The following is a 15,335-nucleotide window of genomic DNA, read 5'->3' as shown; positions in this document are numbered from 1 at the left end:
TTTTTTCTAGAATAGCACTAATCAACTTGTAAAAACATTTAATTTAGTACCTTATCTAACCAAAATCTGTAAAAGTAGGAACATTTTCAAACCCAGTGCATCACAATGAACAGCATTATTAAATTCTGAATACCTCCTTGCTCCTATACTGTAACCCCAAATGTAAAACTTATGACAGAGGCTTTATTTAGTTTTAGTTTATTTAGGCAAAGAAGACTGGACACTATGTTCCTTTTTCAGGTATGACCTGTTCTAATAAAAAGTACAAAATTTAATTTCCCAGCAATGACTGTGACGGAGACACAATTAATATCATGTTGTATAATTAAATCCACTGGCACATATCAGGTCAAGGTGCATTCATTTTACACAATATAGGCTGGGATTCAATCTAGCATGGCATTGTACAGAGAGAAATAGTACAAAACAGCTACTGCAACAGGACCAAAGCATATCAGATATGAAGCAAGGCCAACACAGCTCCATCATACTGAAAAAAGGAATGCATAGCAAAGCATAACTGCCATGCTACAGGAAAGACCAATGCTAGGCTGGCAAGCTAGAGAAGTAGTGCTACAGACGGGCTCATGACATCATCACCAAGGCATGGTAAATCAAGTGTGCTCACATGTACAATGAAGCACTACATAACTGCTACTCCAGATAGTCTACTTTTGGTCAGCACAGCAAAGTACCAACATGGTTTCTCATTTGATTATGGAAGATAAAAAGCATAGCTATGCACACGACGATAACCATAAGGTATAACAGGTGGACAGAAGAAAGGGTAATATTCTTTGTGGGAAGACAGAGAGACCCAATTTCAATCTATAGAGGAGGTATGTGGGGTAGGTAGACAGTAATGGTAAGAGAAGAATTAAAAGAAGGGAAGATGGCAGTCCAAGCAGACAAACTTAAATGCAGTCACAGCAATATGCAAACAAAAGGTGAAAGGGAAAATGGATGGAAAAAGAATGACAGAGGGTAGACTGCTGGCGAGGAAGTATGAGACAACATACAGGAATGACCCAACAGAGAGAGGAGCACTTAGATGGGTATGGGGCATGGGACATGGATGAATTCAGATGGCAATACTCAGCCATCAGTCACCTATGTGACTGCCATCGTGGACAGATTGTGCCTCTGGTGGCCCAATGATCGGGGGGTAGCTAACAAGAGTTGTGCCAGGTGGCAGTCCAAGGTGCTGAGCCAGGCATCTAGTTGTCTGCACAAGCTGGGTGACACTACCATTTACAACTGTTGCCAGGAAATGGAAACTCAGCATGGTCACTGTCAAAAGATGAACCTACAACAGGAAATGGAAACTCATCATGGTCACTGTCAAAAGATGAACCTACAACAGGAATTGGAAACTCATCATGGTCACTGTCAAAAGATGAACCTACAACAGGAAATGTAAACTCATCATGGTCACTGTCAAAAGATAAACCTACAACAGGAAATGTAAACTCATCATGGTCATTGTCAAAAGATGAACCCACACCCACCTCCCAATTAGTGGCCAAAGAGGCCATTAGCAATTTCTTAATGTCACCATTAGTGAAGTGATAACCATCTCCCTGCTGAGAAGAAGCTGTAGAAAGCCAGCACCGGGGGGGGGGGGTGACTGCTCATGCCAAAGCCACCACTGCTGCTCCTCAAACATGCCCACAGCTGGTCCTACAGAATGATGAATAAAAGAGAAGACATTAGTACACACAAAAGTGCTGTTTTACCATGGAGTGGCACACATGCCATATGAACTCTACTGTCAGGAGAGTTGCTCCTGCCTCTTGTGATATCCTGCCATGTTCAGCTGTCACTCTAAGACTACTCTAAAATATAGATGCAAACCTCAGTACACAGTACAGGTAATGCAGAAAAAGGAAAAAAGAAAATCTTTTAGATTTGGCTCTTTCTCCGTAACCTCTGTCTCAGACTGCTGAAGTAGTTCAAGGTGGAGTCACCACAGGTTGCTATAGCAATGCTAACAATGTTCACCAGAACAGTGGCACCAGTGACACTACTTACTATTTACTTACTATTCTACTGAGCTTTTGACAGATACCCATTTTAAGTGGGAATCATACTCTTGCAGGCACTCAGAGTAGTCCCACTATAAAATAAATAAATAAAAGTAAAAACATACTACTTTGTTTGGCACACCATTCAGGACCCCTGCAGTTCATGGTGCCTGAGGAAACCTTTATCACTATACTGCTTCATTCAAGGAGCAAAATAGTAGCCCCCTAAGCACAGACAATGCTTTGGCATCACATGAAATACAGTGTAGCACAGCAGTGGGGTGCTACTAAACCTTCACAGTGTAGTGACATGGGTAGATGGGCCACATAGATGTGTGCACATGTGCATTGGCACCATGCTTTCCAAGAGCTGTGCTGAGCTATGCTCAGTAAGATGTTTCATTCAAGATGCAGTTGCGAGTTAGTTGCCCTACATTCTCTCTTTTTGATAACTGCCAAGTTACAAGGTCTTTACTAGAATGATATAAATCATGACTTATTATAGTAATTCTCTGGAAGTGGATATGAAAATAGCAGAAGCAGAAAAAACTGCATGGTAATGTAACCCCAGCAATGTAATCAGCACCCATCCTATGTGTGAATGGGATCACAGCATAGTGGCATTGTATGGCTATGTCTATCTGTCATGAGGATGATGAAGCAGGCTCTATGTATCAGGCACCTAGGGAAGGACAGAACACAATGGATATGAAGACCTCTGCACACAGAAATATGGTAACATACTACAGGGAGGGTAAGGTATAACAGGGTGTGTATACCACTACATAGGGTCAGACTACATAGGAAGAGGTTTAGGAAACTCATGTCCATAGCAGCAAGGTGTACATGGGGGGGGGGATTATGCACAGTAGTTAGGAAGTCTGCTAACCTGCTGGAGATTGGGAGAGAAGAGAAACCAGAAACCAGAGGTGGTTTATGATCACAAACTGACTAACATACCAGTTTATTGACATGCCTAACCCATAGATGTACAATGTTTACCACTGGTACCCCAAGAGATGCAGTTGCTGGAAAGACCACCAACCAAGAGACAGAAGACGCTTCAGATACATGATGTGCTTCCTGGACAAAGTTACCATGAATAAGATGTATCAGAACAAAATGCGATAGGGACTAGTGCAAGATGTGAATGCTGCAGACAGCCATAATAGGTCTGTGCAACAGTGGCAGTGAAGCCTAACAGCTAGGATGCAAAAGACAATACATGGGACATTGACAAGGACATATCCATCACATGGGGTGACCAGCAACACAGAAAGACTCACAGAAACAGAGAAGTTCCTGCTGACCTTGTGTGGTGGGGGGCCTCATACCCAATGGGTGGCTTGGATGGTGGAGCTTGTCTAGCAGTGATCTGAGTGTCAGTAGGGATGACACATTGGTTTAGTACTACTCACTATAAGTTCATATGGTGTAGTGCACTGGATGTGTGACAGAAACGATTCACCTTCTGTATACCTATTCTTTTAGGCAATTCTGGGTTGCAGCTGCAGGAAATTATATGTTAAGATGTTTGTCTCCATACTTTATACACATGTACTATTGTATATCACTATGTATGTCATGGGATATATAGACACGTGTGAGTGCAGCCAAAAGTATCATGTGCTCATGCTATCACAGGCTATACTGGTGGATGCACAACACAGCAGGACAGCATATGCCTGATGTCAATAGGTCTCCTGTGGTTGACAATGATGTCAAGTGCAGATGGCATAGCCTAGTAACACAAAAGTACTGTCTGCAGTGACTGCTGTGGGGTACTCACTGACAACATTAACATCACAGACCCTAGTGGAGGTACAGGTTGACTGCACATCATCACCAATGCATAGTGGCTCTCCTATAACCAGGAGCCCTGCCTGGATTTCCATGAGTTCCCAACCTTTACAAATCCAATCACTGGAGGGTGTGATCTCTGATTCCTTAAAGGCTACTAGCAAAGGATGTAGCCACCAAATTTCAGCTCTCATGCCCCAAACCCATATTATTTTCATGCTGTCAGCTGTTACTGTATCCACCATTCACCTGTGTAAGTGAACATGATGGTGTCCTGCTCACTCTCAAACCTGTGAGGATATGGTTATTTCTAATGCATAACATGGACAGTCCATGCATGCCTTGTATAGGTTGAAAGTGATACTGCATGAGTCATTTTAGTCTGCATTGTTTTTTTCATGGCCCAAAATTGTGGACAACATGTCACGTATTTATTAGTGCCTTAATGTACTGCATCAACCTTCACCTAACATGGTGTACCATTACTGCGTTATCCCCAGACCCTGCTCTTTCACTGCTGGAGCTACTACCATGATATACCTCTCTGGAATATTTCCTTGCTTCTATAGCTGTTTCTCCAGTGCCATATTATGCAGAATGGCAATCAACACAAACATTGTGCTGCTTGTATCTGGTGTGTACTGCAGTACCCTCTCTGATGTGTCAAGACAAAAATATGTCTAGTATGTGCTTCATGACATCACATATTTCTGCATGGGATCTGATGTACAACATCTCTGCCATGGTCTGAGGGCTGTGGCTTGTGGTCATTATCCCATATCTTGCAACACCATTGTATGTTGTCTGATTTCTGCTTGTCTGGTTTATGTGTATATTGCCCTGTGTATACTGCATCTCTGTTCATCTTCTAGCTAGATGACCCTGTTGGAAGTCACTTACCCGACATCAACCACTGGTATATGCTGGACATTTGTCATATGTGAATCATGGGAACTGCCTGAGTGTTGCATGATGTGTATATTATATTATATTATATTATATTATATTATATTATATTATATTATATTATATTCCCTGAACATTACAGGAATTCTGGCTGTTGAGAGAAAAGAAGCCTTCATATTGCTGTATCTCACTCCCTGTGAACCAGGTAGGGCTTTGATTGCAACCTATGTGCAATCTATGGATTTCAGGACCTCAGGAAACTGGTCTCTTCTGTAAAATGCCTGCATAGTGGTTGTTCTGTCTTCTGCAGTCCTTTGGTACCAGATATGCTCCTCCACATACTGCAGCATGATGACAAGATACTGGTGCAGGATATGCAAGTCTATCTTCTAAAATATTTCCCCTTTAGGTCACTTGGTTGCCCTTAATAAAAATGGTTAACACAGTGCATACCTCTGTGTCCACTGGATTGGGCAATCCATGCCACCTTAATTCTGCTTGACATTGGTTGATTAGGTTTTGTATGTTCTCTCTGTCCACATAGTAACAGTCCCCTATCTGTTGATCTATTAGGTGCTAATAATACTTTCTGCAATACCAAAGACAGCAGTGAGACATGGTGTTGAGAGCATTGGTTCTGTTGACAGCCACTAACATTGGCTGTTTCACAACAGCTGCAGCTATTATTAGCTTACTCATATTCCTCAAACTTGGAAAGTTAAAAAAACAATAAACAAAACAAAACAGCATTACCATGCAGGCAAAAGGACCAAAAAACATCACAAACCAATTTTAACTTTCAATATTTCATAAGTGCTTTTGTGCAAACAAAAAACATGAATGTCATCAGACTAAAAAATCAAAAATTAGAGAGAAGAAATTTAAATATCCCACCCAAAAATTCCATGTGACCACTTTTAAATGACGTCACCATAACAACCAACCATTTCTCAAATGAAAAGTTAAAAGTTAAAATATTTATCTATTCAGCTATATAAATCCATCAAAGAATCATATAAAAAACACTTCATAGCAATTATAAAGAAATATATATATATATATATATATATATATATATATATATATATATATATATATATATGTGTGTGTGTGTGTGTGTATGAGTGTGTGAGTATGTATACATTTTCATCTTTCCAGAGCTTTAAGTTTCAATATGCAAAACTAGAACAATAAGCATTAAGCCCAGGAAAACTACGTGTTTAGCCTCAATTGCCAAATTAGTTTGTTTCTTTCTAAACGCAAAGCCAAAGGTCCACCCCTTACTCCTTCTATCACTTGATCAATTATTTTGTATTTAAAGTGGTGCTCAGGACTGAGCGAAATATGTTTAGCCAAAGTGCTGTGTAAATTCAACTTTCTAATGTTATACTGGTGTTCTTAAATGCATTCTTTAAATTTACTTTCAGTTTTTCCAAAATAAAAAGTTTCACAAGCTTGTTGTTTAGCTAAATACATCACTCTTTGAGTCACAATTAAATCTACTTTGGATACTAAAGGTACTGTCCCTAATTTTAAAGTGTCCCCCATATGAATATATTTACAATAGGAACAGGACCTACACTTGAACATATCACACTCAATCAAAAAAAATTGTCATCCAATGAAATCATCCTTGACTATTTCCCACTTTGAACTAGTTATCTAAGCTGTGTCAAAGCACTTCAGCGAAATGACAGCTCAGCGAATGACATTTCATCGGCAATGCCGTTCATCGAAATCCGCTCTTGTGGGGGGGGGGTGCTCCCCACACACCACCCACTAATTACATATACCAACTCAAAGATTAGACGACAGTGAGGAAAGGGCAAATTTCCTGATCTTCACTGTATCACGATATCAGTATGAACAGTTTGATGAATAGCATGTTCAATGCAAGTGAACTGAAAATGCCATTCGCTGAACTGAATTTTTGTTGAAGTGATACAGACCTGTCAAAGCTACAGGGTCCCAGCAGCACCCACAGGCTGAGAAGATGCAAACAAACAAAGATTTTAACTATGATTGCCAAGAAATTCAGGAGTGGATAGGGATATAGTATGAGCTTTAATGAGATTGTATGACCCACAGATGAGGATGGGGCGATGCATAGACTTCCTGTATCTGTGAATACAACTGTATGTATAGCTCCAACTATAATTGCAACTGGACCTTCGAGAGACAAACTAAAGACATGTTGCGTATCTCACAGGCTAATGCCTTAAAGATACTTCAGCAGTTCTTCAACATACTCTTGGCACATATGGATCAATATATCTATCTGCCAGTGTTGCCTCAGAAATGAATCAGAATGTGTGGCTACTATGGAATGGAATGCTTTACTGAGGGACTTGGTACAAGAGATTACACCCATGCTGCCTTTAGGGCCCCATCCGGACCATGGGAGTTGCAGTATCAGAAAAGGAAGGGTTCCATTCCATCAACTTCAAAGTAGTGTATGATGAATGGGGGGGGGTCATACCTCTCAACCATCCAGATTTTCACAGAATGTCCGGATTTTTGCCTCATATTTTTGGTCTATATCTCATACAATTTGTGGTTTCCGGCAAATCACTGAATATTGAAGTCAGTAAATAATGACATACATTTGAGTTTCGGACTTCATAGCCTTCAGGAAATGCATGCTAGCACTAATCCTGTTACTCTAGCAACTTTATAAGTTTATGAGAGTAATATTTAAAATCTGTTCCTCTTTTGGAGCCTTTTTCCTCTCATTACTTTAGGCTTTGTCCAGATTTCTTGTAGTAAAAGGTTGAGAGGTATGGTGGGGGTACATATCTAATGAGCCAGTCCAGCATTCTGGCAATGCCCATGATTCTCACATCAGGCAAAAAAGCTCACTCTGTTGCCTTTTCTTCCATGACAGGTACCCCATGGTCACCTTTTTGGTATGTGTAAACTTTTTCTGCTCACAGTACTGTTTATAGTTATAGTTTAGAAAATGTGTTACTTATTAGTAACACCTCTCCCATTTCTTATGTGTCTCCCCCTTTCTTTCTTTTGTGGGTGATGCAGGCTATCCACTTAAACATCGGTTAATGACACCAGTCCATAATCCATGGAGAGCTGCTGAGGAGTGTTTCAACACCACCCTGTCCTAGGACAGATTGCGAATGGCAAAGTATTTGGCCTGCTGAAAGCTCATTTCCGTTGCCTGGATGAGTTTGGGGGTGCCCTTCAGTATGATCCTGCTACTGCATACAGGATGTTTACCATGTGTTACATTCCACACAGCATGATCTTGTGGTGGACAGGGGTGAAACTCTCCCAGTATGACAATGCATATCCTGCTATTGTTCCTATCAGCAGTGACAACAACAATGGTGGCAAGTCTGTGGTAGTAGCATGTGTCCGGCTCATACATAGTACACTGCTTGAATACTACTAAATATCACACGCTCAACTGTTATTTCCAACAGAACTGCCTTCACTATTCTGCCTCTCATTCTTAATAACTCACTCCTCCTGTACAGAAAACTCCAAAACGTTTTACATATGTTACCACTTTTCGCAACTCCACCATCCCTAATAATAAATGAATAAATCAATATTAACATTCTCTACCTTCTTCTTAATAAACTTATCTACATATGCTGTGTACCATAGTAGGTTTAGGGGCAGCTTAGTTCCTTGGCATGCTCAGAGAGGGAAATGAATCAGCCATTCTTCTGTATAGTTATATGTAAGATGTTAACCCATGTGATAAAACTGTTATGCATCTATAGCCTATACAACCTCTGCCATAAACACCTGTGATGCACATAATCAAAGTCCTTTCCTTGAACTGATGGTATTTCTGGTACTGACTGGAGCATTCTGCTCTTTCAGAGTTTCATAACCAACCTCTAATTTACATTTAGGTGATAAAAATGGCCCCAGTTCCTATTTAAGTGTAAATCTCCTTTATGTTTTGAAAAAGGGTGAAAACATGTACTGCAAAAGAATTATCACACCCTGATATACATTGGGGTTGGGGTTTAGCATAATGGTTATGTTGTTTACCTCACATACACATGGTACATGTTTGATTAGCACCTTTGAAGGAAACTGGCTAGGCTTACAATACCCCACAAGGGAAGCTAGACTAGTACTTGCCTATGAACCTGTGAACTAAACTCTTCAAACAACTCCCTGTCTAGTACTGGCCATAAAATATATACAATATGGTAGCCTCACCATTATGACACTTTCCACTTCTCTGCTTTCTTAATCACTGGTTCTACTTTCTCCCTTTTTACTCTGTCTCTCAAACACTACATACTCATTCATGCTCATATTCTCCTCCCTTATGCCATCCTTCATTTGACAAGACATATACTACACAATATCTTCAGTAACCTACAACACAGCTTCATTACCAAAGTCTCATTTCTCGTCTCACACACAAATTGTCAAACTGTACTTGCTCACACTTCAAATGCAAATTAATTGATTTTATCTCCATAAAATATAACATTTTCAATTAAACTGCCTTTTAAGCTTTACCACCCTACTTTCAGTCACTTATCTTTATATAATGCAAGCAGACCCTTTTCTTTATTTTCACACCATTGTAGTAAATTTTTCTGAAACATATCATACACATCAAGCACCACCCACAGCACTTTTTTATTCACTTTTTGTAAAAAGACACATGCGGAAACTTCTATCACACATAGCTGTGTTGATATGTTTTCCCATTTCTAGTTTCTCTCCTTAATAAACTGTAATGGTATTTTTCACCAAGTATTTTTTTAACAGAGAAACATTAGATATTTTTAAAAGATGATCTTGGACAATATAAAATCCAGTTGAACAGTTAGCATTCCAAGAGAACCCACTGAAAAACAAGTACACCAATTCATGACCCAAGACCATAGCTAGGATGGCTACCCCATGTGTAAACTGCTAAGGAGCATAACCAGTGGTTGCACCTTGGTCACTTTGAATATAAAGGTTTTGTACACAAGCATTCCTCATCAAAGAGGCTTAGATTTTGTTTCTGATTACCTTGCAAGATGGACAGACACTCCTTCCCACATATTAAGGTGTACACATCCTAGATTAAACTGGTTTTGGAAAACAACTTTTTCTCCTTTAATAACACCTTTTACCAGCAGTTACAAGGGGTAGCAATGGAGCTAAGATGGCACCAGCATATGCCAAACTGGTACTTACTGCATGGGAAGTCAGTACTTTATCCCATTTGGAAGGTTTCAGTTCATGTATACATATAAATGATTGATTGACAATATCTTTTTCATGTGGTTGGGGGCTCCCAATGAACTAGATTCTTTATTTTGTTAAACTTAATGAAAGCCTTGATTTCCTAGCTTTTACTCTGTCAGGGAAGGTAAACAAAGTACATTTATTGGACATTTCCTTTTCTTTCAACCTCACTACCAATGAGTTTATGTCTTGTTTATTGTCTTTGTAACAATTACCTTGACTTCTCAAGCCAGCACCCCAGTTTTATGAAAAGAGATATAGTTAAAGGTCAATTTGTCTGAGTAGGATCATTAGTGACGACATATTGTTTTTGCAGTAATGCCACCATCTTATATAACTGTTTGCAGATAAACATTACCCTGGTAAGCTGGTTTTTAGCTGTTTTAAGGAACTGGCAGATTTGCAGGTACATCAAACACTTACCTGCCCTTAACTACAGGTTCAGTAGTGCTAAGGGCAATTTATCAAATGAATGCACACAATTTCCCCTTCCTATTTATTTATACACTAAAGGTATCAGGAACATTATTATCAACAACTGGGGTATTATTAAAAGAAGTCAAGAGTTAGTTAAAGCTTTAGGGACTAGCCCTTCATTTTCATATAAAAAAATCCATTCTTTAAAGTCCCTTTTTGAGTCTAATCCTTCACTAAATATGTTGCCCAGGTTAAGCCCCCATGTATGTATACCTGTGGAAGATGTGTTTGTTGCCAACACATTGCTCAAGGGGATACATTCCTACTGAGACCACTTAATTTTACTTTTCATTTTGTAGAAAAGTTTGATTGCAATTCTACTAACTTTGTCTACTTAGGAGTGCCCTCTTCTTGTGACACCTTTTATGTGGGAAAAACTACTAGAAGGCTCAGCAACAGGATCAAAGAACATTTTCAAGCTATTAGAAAATGTGACTGCAAAAATGCTCTAGACAAGTACAATAAAGTCAGCACTTGATGCTCTGTTTTTAAATTCATTGTGATTGAAAATGTTTCTATTATTTTTGGTGACTGTAATCCATTACTGGAAGTCCATTATTTTTGGTGACTGTAATCCATTAATGGATGATGTCATTAATATGTTAATTAGCTTAGTGATACTGTTGCTTAGTTGTGTTTCATATTTCTGATGAAGTTCGATGTGAAACATTTTATGAACGAAAGCTCTCAAATTCTAGTTATGTCTTCAATGGTCACTTATTAAAGCTGTTTATTTCTCTTATTCCGACCATAGTTCTTCCATTTTTCAGAAGGTATTTTTAATTGTATTAAGTTTTGTATTACCGTCTTTGGATAGTGATTTAGTTTTTTTTATATGTGTATGTATGTATATATATATATATATATATATATATATATATATATATATATATATATATATATATATATATATATATATATATATATATATATATATATATATATATATATATATATATATATATATATATATATATATATATATATATATATATATATATATATATATATATATATATATATATATATATATATATATATATATATATATATATATATATATATATATATATATATATATATATATATATATATATATATATAAAATGCATATACTATATATATATATATATATATATATATATATATATATATATATAAAAACACTACTCTTGTAAATAAATAACTACAATAATTACACATACCACATTACTTTATTACCCTCTTTGAATAATTGCATTATTAAAAATTCTTTAAGTGTTCTACCTTTCTCATATATAAATGTAGGATGGGAAGTCTTTCAGTAGCTTCCAATTCTAAAACATAATTTTCTTAATCTTATTCATCTATAAGGAAATTGTATAAGTTTTATTGCCAAATTTTTATCTTTAACTTCTATTTGTTAGTGCTCTGATTATAATTATTTTAGTGCATGATGCATTATCTATTCCATGTACTACCAGTTACAGAAAAAAGAGCAAAGTATTTAAACTTTTTTCAAACCCGATGCTGTTGGACAGACAGCATGTAAATAGAGCTGGAGGGAAGTGAGAGACAGTTTTTTAAATATTGGTATAATTTAAGTAAGTTACAGAGTGACAGACTGAAAATATAAGGCAAGATATTCAATGGCAGTTGAGAAAGAAAGAAAGTCCCTTGCTTGAGCTCCAACTATAGCGGGGCACAGGGAATTTGTAACAATTGTTGTACACATCTGAAAGTGCTGTTATGTCTGGGCCTTGTGCTGCAGAAGTACTTTACAAGTTTATCTTCTTTTCAGTTTTAAAGAGTAATTATGGTGTTCCATGTACTACATATGGTTTATATTTAACCTCTATGTTGTTAATGATAGCTTTACATTCTTGTTCAACCATTTTGTCAGGATAACCTTTCATCATAATTTTTTTCTTTAATGTACTTATTTCCATTAAAACATCACTTTCACAGTTAATATAATAGCTCTAATAGCTTGCTCTTTAAAATATTTTTATTTCATCATAACATGTGCATGTTCTTTTAACACAGATATCTAGTGCTAGCTATATCTTTGATGTAATGCCTTGACAAATTTCTAATTTTCTAACAATGAAATAACTAAATATTTAAATTATTTTAAAGCATAATTCATAGTAAATTAAAATAAAACTAAAATTATCAATATGATTAATTAATAAAATCCATTAAATCATCATGTCAGCCACACCACACAATAGAAATATCATCAGTGAAGTGTCTATATACCTTAAGTTTTTATATAAAATTAGAACCATAAATATGTGTTTCTTCCTAAGCTGACATGAATAAATCTGAATAGCTGGGGGACATTGTTGCCCCCCATCACTACTCCTGCCTATAGAAGTTGTCTTCAAATACAGTAAAATTATGCTTTAAACTAACATGCAATATTTCAACTAAAAGTTGTACCTTACATGGATAAAATTATTTTTTTCTATACAAACAGTTACTAACTCTTATATCCAAATATTAATATCCTTCAAAAGAATGGCATGCCTCATATCAGCTTTCAAACCTTTGATATTCCTATTAGTATTTAAACTATTTAATTATTTTCTCTCATGTTTAGTTAAATTAAAAAAAATAGTTATCTGAATATTTGCCTAACTTCATTCTCACATACATTAAAATAAGCAGATAAATTTGGTACCACTGATGGATTAAAACATTTGCTTTTTTAAGAGCATTATTAAGCATAAAGCATCCTTACTGTCTCCTTTGTTCAAAACCACAAAATTCAACTTAATACAAATATTCTCTCAATGCATTTAAAATGGCAGCTCAGTCCCCTTTTTTGTGCATGTATAAATGAAAAATCTTTACTTAATAAAAAAATACGATACAAATTCAACAGTGCCCTCAAGAGTTGGGTTGGATATCCATTAGAAACTCTGTGATGTGCAACTTCTATAAGTGCCTCAGTGGGTGTCAAATTAATATTGATGACTCAGTTTAGAAAGTCTATCAATAAACAGTTCCTACATCAATTCTCTGATATATTTGATGAATGAATTGTTCATACCAATATCTGATAGGTAAGGCATGTGAAAACCACCAATGAAAATAGTTATGTTGACAAGATCAAATCTGGTTTTGTACTGCCCTTTACACCAAGCCATCACTGTGTAAGAAATGTTTGAGTATCTCAAGGTGTTGTTTTTGAGCAAGGAAGAGGAGATACCAGATAGTAAATTACAGGATATGTGATTTCTAGATTACTTTATTGTAATATCTTATTTATTTATTAAGTCTTTTATACCCCTCAAAAATAAATGAATAAATAAACAAACAAACTAAATAAACAATAATGCTTTTTACTCCAAAAACTGTCATAATCAAAAGCAATCTTTCACCATAACATTGGCAAATAACATAATAATTTCAACAGTAACTTAAAGTAAGCTACTGGGAATAACAACGAATGACAATCTTATGTTTGACCCAACATATACGGCAACCCATTAAAAAGACACACATTCAACCTTCCTACTTCCAACCCTAGTATATGCTTCCCCATCCAAGCAAACCTAAATAACATACAAAGAAAAAATTGCCTCCTGTTATAATGAAATAGTTAAGTATGCCACTAACCTTGCTCAAAAGACCCATACTTGCTGTGCCTTAAAAATAACTAAATTGCTTTGAACTGCATAATTGCTTAATATGCTCCCAACTATTTGCTGCATACAAACTCATTCATTACCCTGATAGATGCATGGTACTAAGAAATATCATTATGACCTACTCCCCTACAGGGGACCTCTGTTCTGGCAAAACAATTGTACTAATTACATATAAATCAAACAATGCAACATGAGACTCACTATACTCCCACCATGTCTGCAAGCTCTGGAATGCCATCCCATAGGATCATAGGATCATAGATTAGTACTAGGGTAATTGCCCCTGTGGGCCATTTCAAGTCTAGCCAATTTCCTTATGTAAGAATCAAACCCTGTATCTTGTGTCTGCAAAAATAAAATGAACAAACTTGCAAGCTTTAAACCACTGCTTAAACGATATTTTAACCAGGCGTGTTTCTGTCCATGCTCATTGCCAGGCTGAGACTTATATGTGGACAGTTTATATTGCTCTCCTACTTACCTCCTCTCTTTCCTCTTAATTTGGAATATTTCATATCCTGCATTGCTTGCCACCACAAAATGTCCCCACACAGCCCTCAGTAACTTTTCAATTTCAAGTTATATATCTGCATCTTCTTTCTGTACATTCTTGTCCTTAAATTACATGCATCTTGCAATCAGCCCTACCCCACAGTCAAGCAAGCAATCTTTTCCTTCAATACCATGCTACTGGTAGGTAAATCAGACTTCCTTATCTTTCATTAACACTTTCTATATGTTTTACTTCCCACTCTTGCTACACACCATCCATCCTTCTATATTTCCATACTACTACTTAAACTCACGTTCTTTAACTCTTACACTCTTCCTAAAGTGCATCTTGTTAGAACTGCCTAATATATTTCTAACTTAAATCATATGGAATGGTTCAGTTAAAAATGTACAAAGTCAAATGATAAATGTCAACTATCAGTATTTCTACACAAATGCATTTATAATTTGTAATTAAATGTAGAAACTACTTTCTGCATAATCTCACTACTGTAAATACAACCTGATGTATATATACTCATGTACCAGCTTCTGTCACTGTATGTAATGTAAGTATTGTTGTACCAACGTGGTCACTAATTATATGTAATATAACCACCAGCTGATCTTTTCTCCCTGAGCCTCTACTGAAAATAAACAGTGCCCAGTTGGTCTTTCCCTGTGAACAAAGGGAAATACATAAATAAATATCCAAGAAAAACAAATCAGTGAAAGTAATTAGTCAAAAAATAAATGAATAAATGATTCAGGA

The 15,335-nt window shown here is 36.6% G+C and overlaps 1 protein-coding gene across 1 annotated transcript in view; it reads left to right on the top strand.

Annotated features, from left to right (window-relative positions):
- Nucleotides 1-15,335, top strand: part of LOC122788682 (vomeronasal type-2 receptor 26-like) — a 152,992-nt gene that overhangs the window by 43,319 nt on the left and 94,338 nt on the right. The gene's annotated exons all lie outside the window — the stretch shown is intronic.

The sequence above is a fragment of the Protopterus annectens genome, chromosome 14.part0, assembly GCF_019279795.1.
Source record: "Protopterus annectens isolate FY-2018-M chromosome 14.part0, PAN1.0, whole genome shotgun sequence".
Taxonomy (NCBI): domain Eukaryota; kingdom Metazoa; phylum Chordata; order Ceratodontiformes; family Protopteridae; genus Protopterus; species Protopterus annectens.
This window is presented reverse-complemented; position numbering and strand designations above follow the sequence as displayed.